Source organism: Pinus tabuliformis, chromosome 1_2 (assembly GCF_031772625.1).
Source record: "Pinus tabuliformis cultivar Carrire ecotype Pingquan chromosome 1_2, CPIR1, whole genome shotgun sequence".
NCBI lineage: Eukaryota > Viridiplantae > Streptophyta > Pinopsida > Pinales > Pinaceae > Pinus > Pinus tabuliformis.
In genome coordinates, this window is record NC_142298.1 from 847,326,057 (window position 1) to 847,338,287 (window position 12,231).

The window sequence follows — 12,231 nt, forward strand, 5'->3', positions numbered from 1 at the left end:
TCCTTTGTAATCTTTAGCTTGAGTTCCTTGAATCTCTCTGTTAAGGAAATGTCAAAGGTGCTCAATTTGCAATTAACTTTTTGCATCATATTGCAATGCTCTTTTGTTGTGTTTTGGGTTGGTATTAGTGTAGTACATCTGTATAATTTGAATTTTTAAAGTAAATATCATTTTTTTTTGCTTTGATAGTTATAACTGAGAAACAGAGGGCTTCTCTGCAGACTACACTCAATATCCTGATTATTTTTTTAGTGTAATACCTCTGCATAACTTGAATTTTTGAAGTTCATATCAACAAAAATATTTGCTTTGACTGTTATAACCTAGACACATGGGGCTTCTCTGCAGACTACACTCAATATATAACCTGGTTATTTGTTAGCTTTAAATGTGGGCAGTATCTCTATAATTCTTTGTTGTCAGCCGACATATTTCTATATTCCTCTAATAGAAGGCCATTTGCATTAAGTTACTGAGCTCACCAAAGTTGTACTATTAGACTTTTGTAAACTGGCAATATTTTCTGATTTCATGTTATTCCTCTTAAACAGTTTATTACGCAAAGTTTTCAAGTTGGGTAATTCACTGAATATGTAACTTCGTTATTTAATTTCATACATGAACAAGATCCATGATCATACATATACATGATCAAATATGAAATATGAGGTTTGGTAATGTAATTCTACGCTTCAATGATGATTTTTAGTCATCCAAATTTAAAGTAAGAATTTCATCTAAACAAAATTGAAATTCCTGTAGATAGAACAAGTAGGAGTATAATTCACCTAATATTATCAAAATAGGTGAATTATCTTTGAGCAATCTTGTAAAAAATATTGATAATTTTTTTACTATGTTGAATAATAATGATGATCTTTCATTGGGAGACAGGCTTAAAACTGGTATGAAAGGAGCGTTAGGCCAAGTGCTCCTTTCAGTAAGATGGCAGGGGCAACCACTCAAATCATGCCCAAGAAGGTCTGTGTCGTGACAAGTTTAAATTCCCTGGTAGGCAGAAAGTTATAAGTTATTGTCAGCAGAAAATGGTATGCTAATCCACAAATTACTCGTAAACTTCTTACACTTAATTACTAGAGATCAAATAATTCGTTGTTGTACTCATCTGTTAGGGGGCTCTCCAAGTATACCAGAGCTGACTACTTGAAGTCAGAAAACAGAATTATTCCCGGTGGTGTGAATGCCAAGGTGAGCGGAAGTGAATATACATTACTTTGTATATATTTATATTTGGAATGTTTAGTTGATTATTTTGTATTATTTTAATTATGAATGTTTAGTTGATTATTTTGTATTATTTTAATTATTTTCTTCCTACAGTTGCTTGGTTGTCGCGGCCAATCGTCCAACCGACACCCTGGGCAGGCATTCGTCAAGCCAGCTCATGATTCTTCGGCTGAAATAGTTGCTTAGATTAGTGCTTTGTTATGGTTGATAAATGTAGAGCCTTAAAAGCTTGCCCTGTTCATAAGGTATAATCTGCATCATTTTTTTAATGACTCGAGTTTATCTCATTAAGATATTCGTTAGTGGGTCATTAGGTGGGGCATCTATCTGCATCACGTGAATAATGATCATTCAAAGTTTCTTAGTTGTTTACTGCATGAAAGGTAAGTACACAGTTTGTGAGTGCATAACCAAGATATCATTGATGGTGGATCTCACGACCAAATATGGTGGGTGAAACTTTCAAAATGTGTTAAATTCAAGATATACTTACATTTATGGATGGAATTTTTAGTAAACTCATTAATCTAGAATATTACAAGGTGAATGTAATTTATAGAGGAAATGAATCAAATGCTAAGCATATGGAACTAGTTAAATGCCCATCAATATTGGTGATGATTGATTGGGCTAACCACTCGTGCTTAAAATGTTTGGAAACATTATATCTGTCTTTGAAACACACCTACTACTCATAATTTACTTAAATGCTCAACAATGTTAACAACAATGAAGTGAGTTAATCCCTTATACTTGGCACATTTGGAAACATGTTATTGTACAATAGTGCATTTAAGTGAAAATAATATCTATCTCAATTTTAAATTTATTAAATATGTAAAAGAATCCCAAATTTATTCAAAAAAAATTAACACTAAACATTTTTAAATTAATTTAATAATTCTATAAATATTACATAACTACTCAAATTTTAACTAGCAATTTAGAGTTTTAAAGTGTTTAATTTTTAAAAAATTAATACATTATTCTAAAAATTATTGCCAAAGTGGAGTGATGAGAAGGTAATCCAATTTTGGAAAGTATGTTTAATGTTTAAGTATCCAATTTGAAAAGTTAATCTTCTCCTGATATGCAATATAATGATTGTAGAATAATTTACAATGATACTCATTTCTCATTAATATATTGCTAATTTTCATGGGGTTAAACATTCATTCAAAGAATCTCTCCAATGGGAACCATTGTTGTAAAACCCAATAGAGAAAAGGAGGCCCATTATGGGCATCTCAGGTTAAATGGGTGACAGGGTTGTTGCATAGTGCATGGTATTCCAAATAGTATGAACGAGAGTGCTTGGAGCAGATATAGGTTGGTTCTCCTTAGTGGGTCATTAGGTAGAGGCATTTACATCACGTGAACAATGTTCTTTCAAAGTTCTCCTTAGTTGGTTACTACATGAAAGGTAAGTACACAATTTGTGAGCGCATAGTTAGAGATATCATGGATGGTTGATGAACTCTAGTGGGCAATCAGACGGCTAATTGAATCAACTCATTTGTTACATGCACAAAAGCCAAATATGGGGGTACAGCTTCCAAAATGTGATAAATTCAAGATATGCTTACTTACATTTACGGATGGAATTTTAGTAAACTCATCAATCTAGAATATCATGAGGTGAATGTAACTTACACAAAGGGAATGAACCGAACGCTAAGCATATGGAACTAGTTAAATGCCCATTAACATTGGCGACGATTGATTGGGCTAACCACTTGTGATTAAAATGTTTGGAACATTCTATCCATCCCTCAAACACACCTACTAATAATAACTCAAATGACCAACAACATTAACAACCAAATGAGTTAATCCCTTACACTTGAAATGTTTGGAAACATGTCATTGTCCAATAATGCATTTAAGTAAAAATAATATTTATCTCAATTTTAAATTTATTAAATATGGAAAAGAAACCCAAATTTATTCAAAAATATTAACACTAAACATTTTTAAATAAATTTAATTATTTTATAAATATTACCTAACTACTCAAATTTTAATTAGCAATTTATAGTTTTAAAGGTGTTTAATTTAAAAAAAAAATTAATACACTTCTAAAAATTATCCTCCAAGTGGAGTGAGAAGGTAATCCGATTTTGAAAATTATGTTTAGTATTTAAGTATCCAATTTTGAAAAGCTAATCTCCTCATGTAATGTGATATCATCATTGTAGAATAATTTACAAATGATACTCATTGCTCATTAATATATTGCTATTTTTCATGGGGTTAAACATTCATTCCAAGAATCTCTCCAAGGGGGGGGGTCGTACTTTCATATGAAGTACGAGAGGAATTGATAATTTAAGATTGACAAGTGAGATACATAGGCTTTTGCAAATTTCGTATTCTTCTTGCAAATGTTGGGTAAGAATAAAAATAAATTCATGTCCAAAACTATAAAATGTTTTCAATTAGACTTGTTGAGTCCACCCAATTGTAAGTGACGCCCTCAACATGTTGCTGCAAGACTCGGCATTGAATTTGAAAATTTGAGTTTAGTGTTTTCATGTTGGCGCTGTGTAAATTGCTTTGAACATTTCTTTTTCTCCAAATCTTATGTTCCATTTCATGGAGTATTTTCCATGTCTAAAAGCATCAATTTTTATTTTTATTTTCATAGTGGTAGGAACCACCTAACAGAAAAACATATTCATTTTAACCAAGAACACAACTAATACACCTTGCAACCTTTTCAGAAGCCTTTGTATCATAATGTGCCACTCAAACATGGTATATAACAACACCTTGAACATGAATGAATTTTTTTCTCCACTCATCAAATGGGAGGAGAATATGTCATTGGAATTTGCCTCTAACCTCTTTTTTGTCAAAATATATGGCATTAATTTTTTTGCATTACTAGGTCTGCCAAGTGTTGCGCTCTAGTTGGTGCAGATCTAGCCAACCAGGGCTTGCCCAAGTGTTGTGTCTTAGTTGGTGTTAATTTGGTCAACCAAGGCTTGCCAAGTGTTGCATTGTGGTTGGCCAGCATCTTTGTCAAACTTCTTAAACCAAAATATTTATGAATCTAAACAAAGTCATTTATACTTCCTGAAATAACATTACTCGTTACTTCTTTTTCTATATCTAGATTACCATTCACTAAATTTGGTAATACATAAGTTGGAATTTTTTTCACAAAGCTTTAACATAAGTTAATTCACAATTGTATATAATTTTAATTCACAATTTTTTTCCCAAAACAAAAATTGCATTAATATTAATTTTGAGTCACACACTTTTTCCCCAAAAGAGCAATTGCTTCAACATAATACTTTGATTTGGGCTTAATTCACATTTTTTTCCAAATTAGAGATTGCATTAATATTAATTTTAAGTCACACATTTTTTCCTAAAAGAGCAATTCTTTAACAAAATACTTTGGTTTGGGCTCCTCCCAAGTTATTTTATCATATTTGATCTTTTGAACAAAAAAAGCAACAAAAAAAAATGATAGTTTGGTACAATTTCAAAAAAATAAACCAAACCTTGTGTATAGAAAATATGATTTTATTAGTCCACATCGGGGTGCGAGTAGGTATAATGGTCTCGGTGGGAACTAATCCAAAGACATAGTAATAATGATGGCAAAGGTAAGGTGCCGGGGTGAAGACTCTCATTTATTTCCCTGCATGCGAATGGTAGCGATGTGATGTTAAGGGATTTGAAAGGTAAATGTTTCGATCAACAAATTTGGATTTGAAGTCTTGTTTCAGAACTATTATGCGGTCGTCGGCTTTGGGTAAGAGGTTCCTCCAGGGCCTAGGTGTGGTTGCGGATGGGTGGCTCTTGCGCTTCCTCGCCTCTCAATCAGTAAACTTTTGGTGCGGGTATGTTCTCTTAGTTAATTCTAATTCCCTCCCCTCTGGCATGGTTCTTTGTCATTGCATGAATATCATGATGGTTATTTCTAAATTGATAAGTGTGGCTAGTACTGAGGGCTCTTGGGTTTTTATTGAGGAAAGAATGGTTATATGTGTTTTCCTCCCTATATCCCCTGCCAATCTTTTTGTGTTCTTCAGAATTCTACTTTATTTGATGGCTATGTACTCAGAAATTATTGTGGGGGCCTCATTTAGCATTCTAGGTTTATGGATTTCTGAGCAATTAGCTTCATTAAAGCTAGCCCAACAGCTTTGGGTGATCTAGGTTAATTATGTAAAGCACTACCTTGCCTGACAGAGAGATATGTGTTCAAAGGGCTTCAGGGCTAGAAAGGCATTCACGTTTAGCCCTTTGGGTTACGATTAACTCATTGTCGTGGAGGAATATGGGTCTGCTATCTTAGTCGATTATTGTTGCTTTGTATTATCTCTGCTCATTGTTTTAGGGTTAAATCTTTTCTAGTCTAGTAAAGTTCTCACACCTTCCAGCCTCTCTGCGGACAAGGTTTCGGCTTGGTTGGGTGCCAGGAAGGGTGATTCTGAGTTTTCTTGGTTTCGGCATTCTGCTTTGTTGGGTGGTCTGCAAGCCATTCTTATGGCTCGTCCCTCCTCCCAGAAAAGGAATAACGGTTAGGGAGCCTAGGCCCCAAGCCGCAACAATGGTCAAGGGCGAGGAGGCATCCAACCCCAGCCTCAACCAGCAAGGGGCAGAGGACGTTGAGGCTCAATGGGGAAGTCTCAGGAAGCTGCTTTGGTATATTTCAGCACTACACCTCCACATGTTTGTCAATTGATCTCCAGTTGGGAAACAAAGCTTAAGCAACAAGCTGAGAACTATGATATAGACTTGGAGGAATGGAAGCATATAGTCCCAGAACGTGGTCACTCTCGTGGAAGATACACTTAGTACCAACAGACAGTTTATCTCTACTGGCTTATGAAGAACATAGTGGCAAAAGCAATAGGATCCAGTTCTGTTAGGTCACCTAAACAAGAGTCTGAGTTACAGGAATTCACATAGAATTTCAATTGATCCAGTGCCAAATTCAGCTCCAAAATGTTCGCCTCAGCCAGATTGAGAAGCACATCCCTCGTCTCCCTAAGAGAAGTTGTCGAGTTCTAACACTAAAGATCCAACGCCTATTAATTCCTCTAATGAGTAATAGTTTGATTAGCATGGTCTTGTTTTTAAAAAAAATTGTGTAACTCATATGATGGGTTTATAGTCTTTATGCTTATGTTTTAGTTATATAGTTACTAGGTGAAACAAGGATATTCAGACCTACATGGCACTGCTAGAAAGTTTGAGAACCTTTAGCTTTTGGATGGCTTACAATGTAGTTAGATGGTCAATAGACTCAGTTTCCCAGTGGGTGGGTTGAGGTTGTGTATGTAAACTCTGTCTTGTTTTTGAAAAGGAATAGAAAGCATATGCCAAGCTTCTAAGAAAAAAAGGTGCTTTTATTAAAGAAAGAAATAGCTCGATGAGGAGAATCCAATAAAAATGATCCATACTTGAAAATATATTGATTTTCCATGTCCTTTTAGTCAATGAAGGTGAAGCATCTTATGGTGTTACTTGGGTTGACATCAATGACAACGATATTTTCAACAAGTTGGTCAAAGCTAACCACTAGTAGACTATCAGGTTGTGTTATAACCAGGCCACTATGAGGAAAAGGGATTCCATTCTTTCTAGTGCATTTGTTCCATAGCTGACCAAAAATAGCCAAGAGAGATGGGAGATAGAGCACATAGAGAGGATTGGTGCATTGTAGCATCCCATGAGCCACAGGCCATACTTCTTTGTACTTGCATCCATATTTTCATTCAGAGAAAGAGAGCGGAGTAGCCTCACCTTCCAGGTAGATTTTTATCCCGAAAGGGTTTCCCAGAGCATATCTTGTGTCAAATGTGTGTGTATGTGTGAAAGAGAGAGTTTTTATTTTTCCATTCTCTATTTTCTGCATAATTTTCATTCACCTGCTTGCACTATTAACAATAAATCTACAAATATGGAAATGTAATAAAACTGTAATAATGTAGAATTTCTAATTTTAAATATCATTTTATTAGATTTGTTGTTACGAACTGTCTAATGGAATATCCAAGGCAGTTTATGGATTAACCCTCCATTGGAAAATGATGAAGCTCTTGGGCAAGATATTCAAAGAAAAGTAATGAAATTATTAAATCCAACGAGTCTAATGCCACCAATGTTCCTAGTTAGCCAACCTTGATGCCCACCTTGCACACATTGAAGGTCATCTACAAAGTGGCTTCAAACCTATAGCACCATTAGGCACAAGTGCCTAGGATCCGACCCCAGGAACATCCTTCGATAATTGAAGTTAGCCCATCCTTTTAGCTTATGTTTATACTTTCCGCAAATTATTTTTTTAGGAGATATATAGCCAACTATAACTGGCAATCGATACATTGTATTTTTGTTATAGTATATGTCAGTGACTTAGACGTAGACTAGTAATATTTTTCGATGATTTTGGATGATATATAGTAGATGTCACTATCGATGGTGTGGTTTCCCTTGTGGTAGACCACAACGATGTTCAGGACTAACAATGCATTTTGATTTTGTATGGAAGTTATTTTGAGGTAATAGAAAACTTAAATAACAAAAAAGGATATAGAAGGCATGCATTTTTTAAAAAAATCATCCCATAAGTAAAAAGGACAGAGCACAAGTAAAAAGGATAGTGCAAAGGACCAAAAATAATAAAACTAGTTTGAACCCACTTTCAAATATGAATTTAGGAGGATTCTAACATTTCAAGCAATCATAATGATTAAGTGGTCCTAATGGTTAAGAACATGTGCTTTCTCATAAGAGATCATAGGTTCAAACCCACAGGGGGATGGAGGTGGGTCCCTTATTTCGCAAAAAAATGGGTATCCATACACATTTGGTGTTCTGTGACCTTAAAAAATCATTATTATTATTATTGTTAATATCCAAGGCATACATTTTCAAGAAATTCATAAATGTATGATAAGCAAGCACCCTAACACCTGAAAGACCCATTCCCAATCGCATTCAAATTCATGTATGAATGTATCAAACACACAAAACTTTGGTAATCACACATTTGATATTTCCATATACAACCATGAATGCTCTGAGTTTTATAATGGACTGATCCTGTATAGAGCTACCCTCTACACACCCCATCTTTACCATTGTTATCTATCCCATCCCTAGGCCAACTTGGAAATGTGGGGTAAAGACTCTTTCGATTCTATCTTAGTTTCATTCGATTTGTCTCACTGGTATGCCCCTCTACTGGGGGTTCTCTCTCACTGGTCCTATTTTTCCTCAAAGTGTTATGTCTCACCAGTGTATGCGGTCTCAACAAGAGTCTGGAGGTCGAGGCCCTCAAGGCAGGCTTTAGGCTAAGACACAAGCTCGAATAGTTATGGTTATCTTTCTTTCATCCACTCTACCAGAGATCTAAGAGGAAATACGCTAGTTATAAGCCTTAGCCACTAAGAATCACCAAGCCTATTATGACTCTGAAATTTAAACAAAAGTAGCTAGTTGGGTTTCATACCCTAGCCAAGAAACAATTCCCTTTTGTATCATTTCCCAAGAATTTTCCTTTTACCCCAGTTTACAAGACCGACGCTAATGACCTATTTCCTCCTCGCGCCGATTTGCAGAGATTAAAACTAGGACTAGCGTTGTACAGCGCAACTGAGCCTTTTCTCAATCGCGTCGATCCTCTTTTGGCAAGTTTTTTAAATATGGAGTCGAAGCTTCTAGGTCTAGAAGCTTCATAACGGAAGTCTGGTAAATGGTTGGGCTGGATGGAGCCGAGGAAGTCAATTTGGGCTCCTTTCCCCTATTAGGATGGAACAAACCCAAGAGATAAGGTCTCTCCCATGATAAGAGGAACCATTTCCTCTCTATCCAAGCTATATAAACCCCTCATTTTACAAGCTAAACTAGTTTCAGTCTTAGTATTTTTGGAGCTTGAATAACCAACAAGATATCATAGCTTGTAGCCTTCTAGTTTATGTTTGTGGAGGGAGAATAGTGTGTTTGGTTTGGTTTGAGACTAAAGGGAAGAAGCCTTAAAACTTCCATTGTTGGGGCTATCCATGAGATGCTAGCGGAGGTGTGGGAACCCGGATACGTTGGAGGAGACCAGCAACGTCAAGGCATTGGTTGTAATCTCTTTATGAACTCATATGAATACAACTATTAATTGATTTCCTACATTGAGTGTTATCTTACATTTGACAACTTAATATTCCTTGACCTTTTAAGTAGTTTGAATGCAATTTGTATGTTATCGCGTTTGTTATTGTTGTTTGTTTGCTTGTTTTAGGTATTCGAAGGAAAGAAACAAAAGATAGATGGAGTAAGGAAGCATGATCATCACCAAGCAGAATAGTGTTCTAAGAGGTAGGCCCTCTTATTTGATTCTAGCTTAAGGAAGTTTTCCATAGATTGTTTGTTTGTGGCTAGACCCGCTCTCTCGGGCTAGATGAATTGTCTTTGTCCACATCGAGAATTTACCTGCACCACAAGACACAATAAATACCTCAATTCCATCACCCTCCATTGGAAAATGAGGATGCTCTTTGGCAAGGTACTCAAAAAAGAGTACGAGGACCACAATAAAATTATTGCATGCCTCAATGAAATCCAACGAGTCCAATGGCACTAGTGCTCTTTCTTACCCAACCTTGTTTCCCGCCTGACACACATAGAAGGTCACCTAAGATGTGGTCTCAAAGCTACAACGCCAGTAGACATAAGCAACTAGGATCCGACCCCAATAACATCCTTTCATAAGTTAACCTAACCTTTTGGATTATGTGTTTACTTTCAACAAATTAGTTTATCTTAGAAGATGTATAGCTAATTATAACCGACAATTGATACATTTCAAGCAATTATAATGGTTAAGTGGGCCTAATGGTTAAGAACATGTGCTTTCTCATAAGAGGTCATAGATTCAAATCCCAAGGGGTATAGAGGTTTGTCCCTTATCCCACAAACCAATGGGTCTCCATACACATTGGTGTATCGTGACCTTAAAAAGTTATTATTATTATTAATATCCAAGGCATGCATTTTGAAGAAATTCATAAATGTCCAACAAGCAGGCACCCTAACACCTGAAATACCCAAACCCAGTTGAGATGTAACACTTGGAAGACCCAAACCTAGTCGTGCTCAAATTCATGTATGAACGCATCGAATACTCAAAGCCATGGTCATACATTTGAGATTTACATATCCAACCATGAAATAGATCCATTTTCAGTCAAATTCATAAATAGATCCATTATATATATATATATATATATATATATATATATATATATTGCCAACACACTTACACTAGAAAAAACTACATAAAAGCTCTCATTAGAGAATTTTTGAGGTATAAAGTGGGTCTCAAGCAAAAATGTACAACAAATATCAACTTTATAAGAATCAATAAGATTCAATATGATGACATCAACCATGAGGGATGATTCACCATTTTTGCAGTCAAAAAAAAAAAAAAAAAAATTCAACTCATCTCCCTACGATTTTACTCAAATTTCTAGTGGGAGCACTTGTTAGATGCATAATTTAATTTTGCATGTTGTTTCATGTATTTCACATTTTTCGTGTAGTAAGGTCCATCAAAAGTATACAACATGGGTACTCCTTGGATACAAAATTAAATTTCACATCCAACAAGTGCTCCTATTTGAAATTGAGTAAAATCGTAGGAGATAAGTTGAAAATACGAGTTGAAAAAATTGTTTTTTCTTTTTTCCCTCCAAAACTTGATGAGGCTATTTTATTTTATTTTATGTTATTATTCCACTATTATTTATAATATTCATCGAGAGGCCCATTTTAGACATCAAAATTTCTCTAATGCAAAATCAACCACAGAATAACTATTTCACCTAACAGAAAAGTTAGTTTTATTATTTTTATTGACAACTAAAGAAACCCTCTATTTGACTACTCTATCCCCATTAGATAGTGTTTTATATAACATATCAATGGTTCATGGGCATGTCACATAAGTCTCAAGATTTAAGCTTTAGGTTTAAATATGCACAATGCATACTTTCATGATGTGGGTGGAGATAGAGATGAGATTTGTCTAACACATCTAAAGATCCATTATAGATGAGGGTGTGTTTACCTTGGAGTCTCAGTATTACCAACCTAGATCCATCTTAACTTCGGATCTACCAAGTGCAGAGATGGATCTAGGTTTTCTTAATTATTAGTTTTTATCAAAGTTATTATGACATGTATGCATAAATTTCTCTCCATTTTATAATTAATAATAGTATTGTCTCCTGGAAGACAATACTATTATCAATATGGATCACAAAAGTATAAGCTCTAACATAGTTTTATAAAAAAAATTAATATGTTTATATATTCAAACATGTTTTAAATCTTTTTTATTGATTTCAAATGTGGAACATATTCTAGCACTTGTTTTTTTGAACCAATCCTTCTCTTTGGAAAAAAAGAAAAATTCAATGGAATTTTATGCCTTTAAATAAGCTACATTAGAAAATAATACCATGAGAAAAACCATGAGTTGTCAAAACACAGAGTCCAAAAACTACTAATGTTTACATGACATGGAAACATTTTGTTGGCATATATTGTATTCCTTGGAAGGTAATAATGTCTTTGTACTATGTCAGAAGTTGTCCATAATCTTATTTAAAAGAGTAATACATTATATCTCATATATATAATGGCATAAATACTCTTGTATCCATTTATTATATAAAGAGGTATTATTTGGGAGAATTATATTATCCCACATTTAATATGTAAGAGTAATTACTCCACATCTCTGGGTATATAATAGGGCCAAGGGAGCTTCTTGAGGCATATATTATTTTATGATATCATCACATCTTATCACGTGCTCACAACAGACTACTATTTGTATCGGGTTATTTGTAGTTGCTCTCTTTGTAAGGTTGTGGGAGATTTCTGGAGATAATAGAAGACAACCTTCCTGTGGACGTAGCCCAATTAAGTGAACCACGTATATCTATTGTATTTTTT

The 12,231-nt window shown here is 34.7% G+C and overlaps 1 pseudogene across 1 annotated transcript; it reads left to right on the forward strand.

The window, feature by feature from the left end:
* Nucleotides 1-856: 856 nt before the first annotated feature.
* Nucleotides 857-1,434, forward strand: LOC149208597 (large ribosomal subunit protein uL16 pseudogene; annotated as a pseudogene). The gene is made up of 3 exons (XR_016253068.1): nt 857-981; nt 1,134-1,209; nt 1,342-1,434. The product of XR_016253068.1 is annotated as a large ribosomal subunit protein uL16 pseudogene (transcript).
* The last annotated feature ends 10,797 nt before the right edge of the window (nt 1,435-12,231 follow it).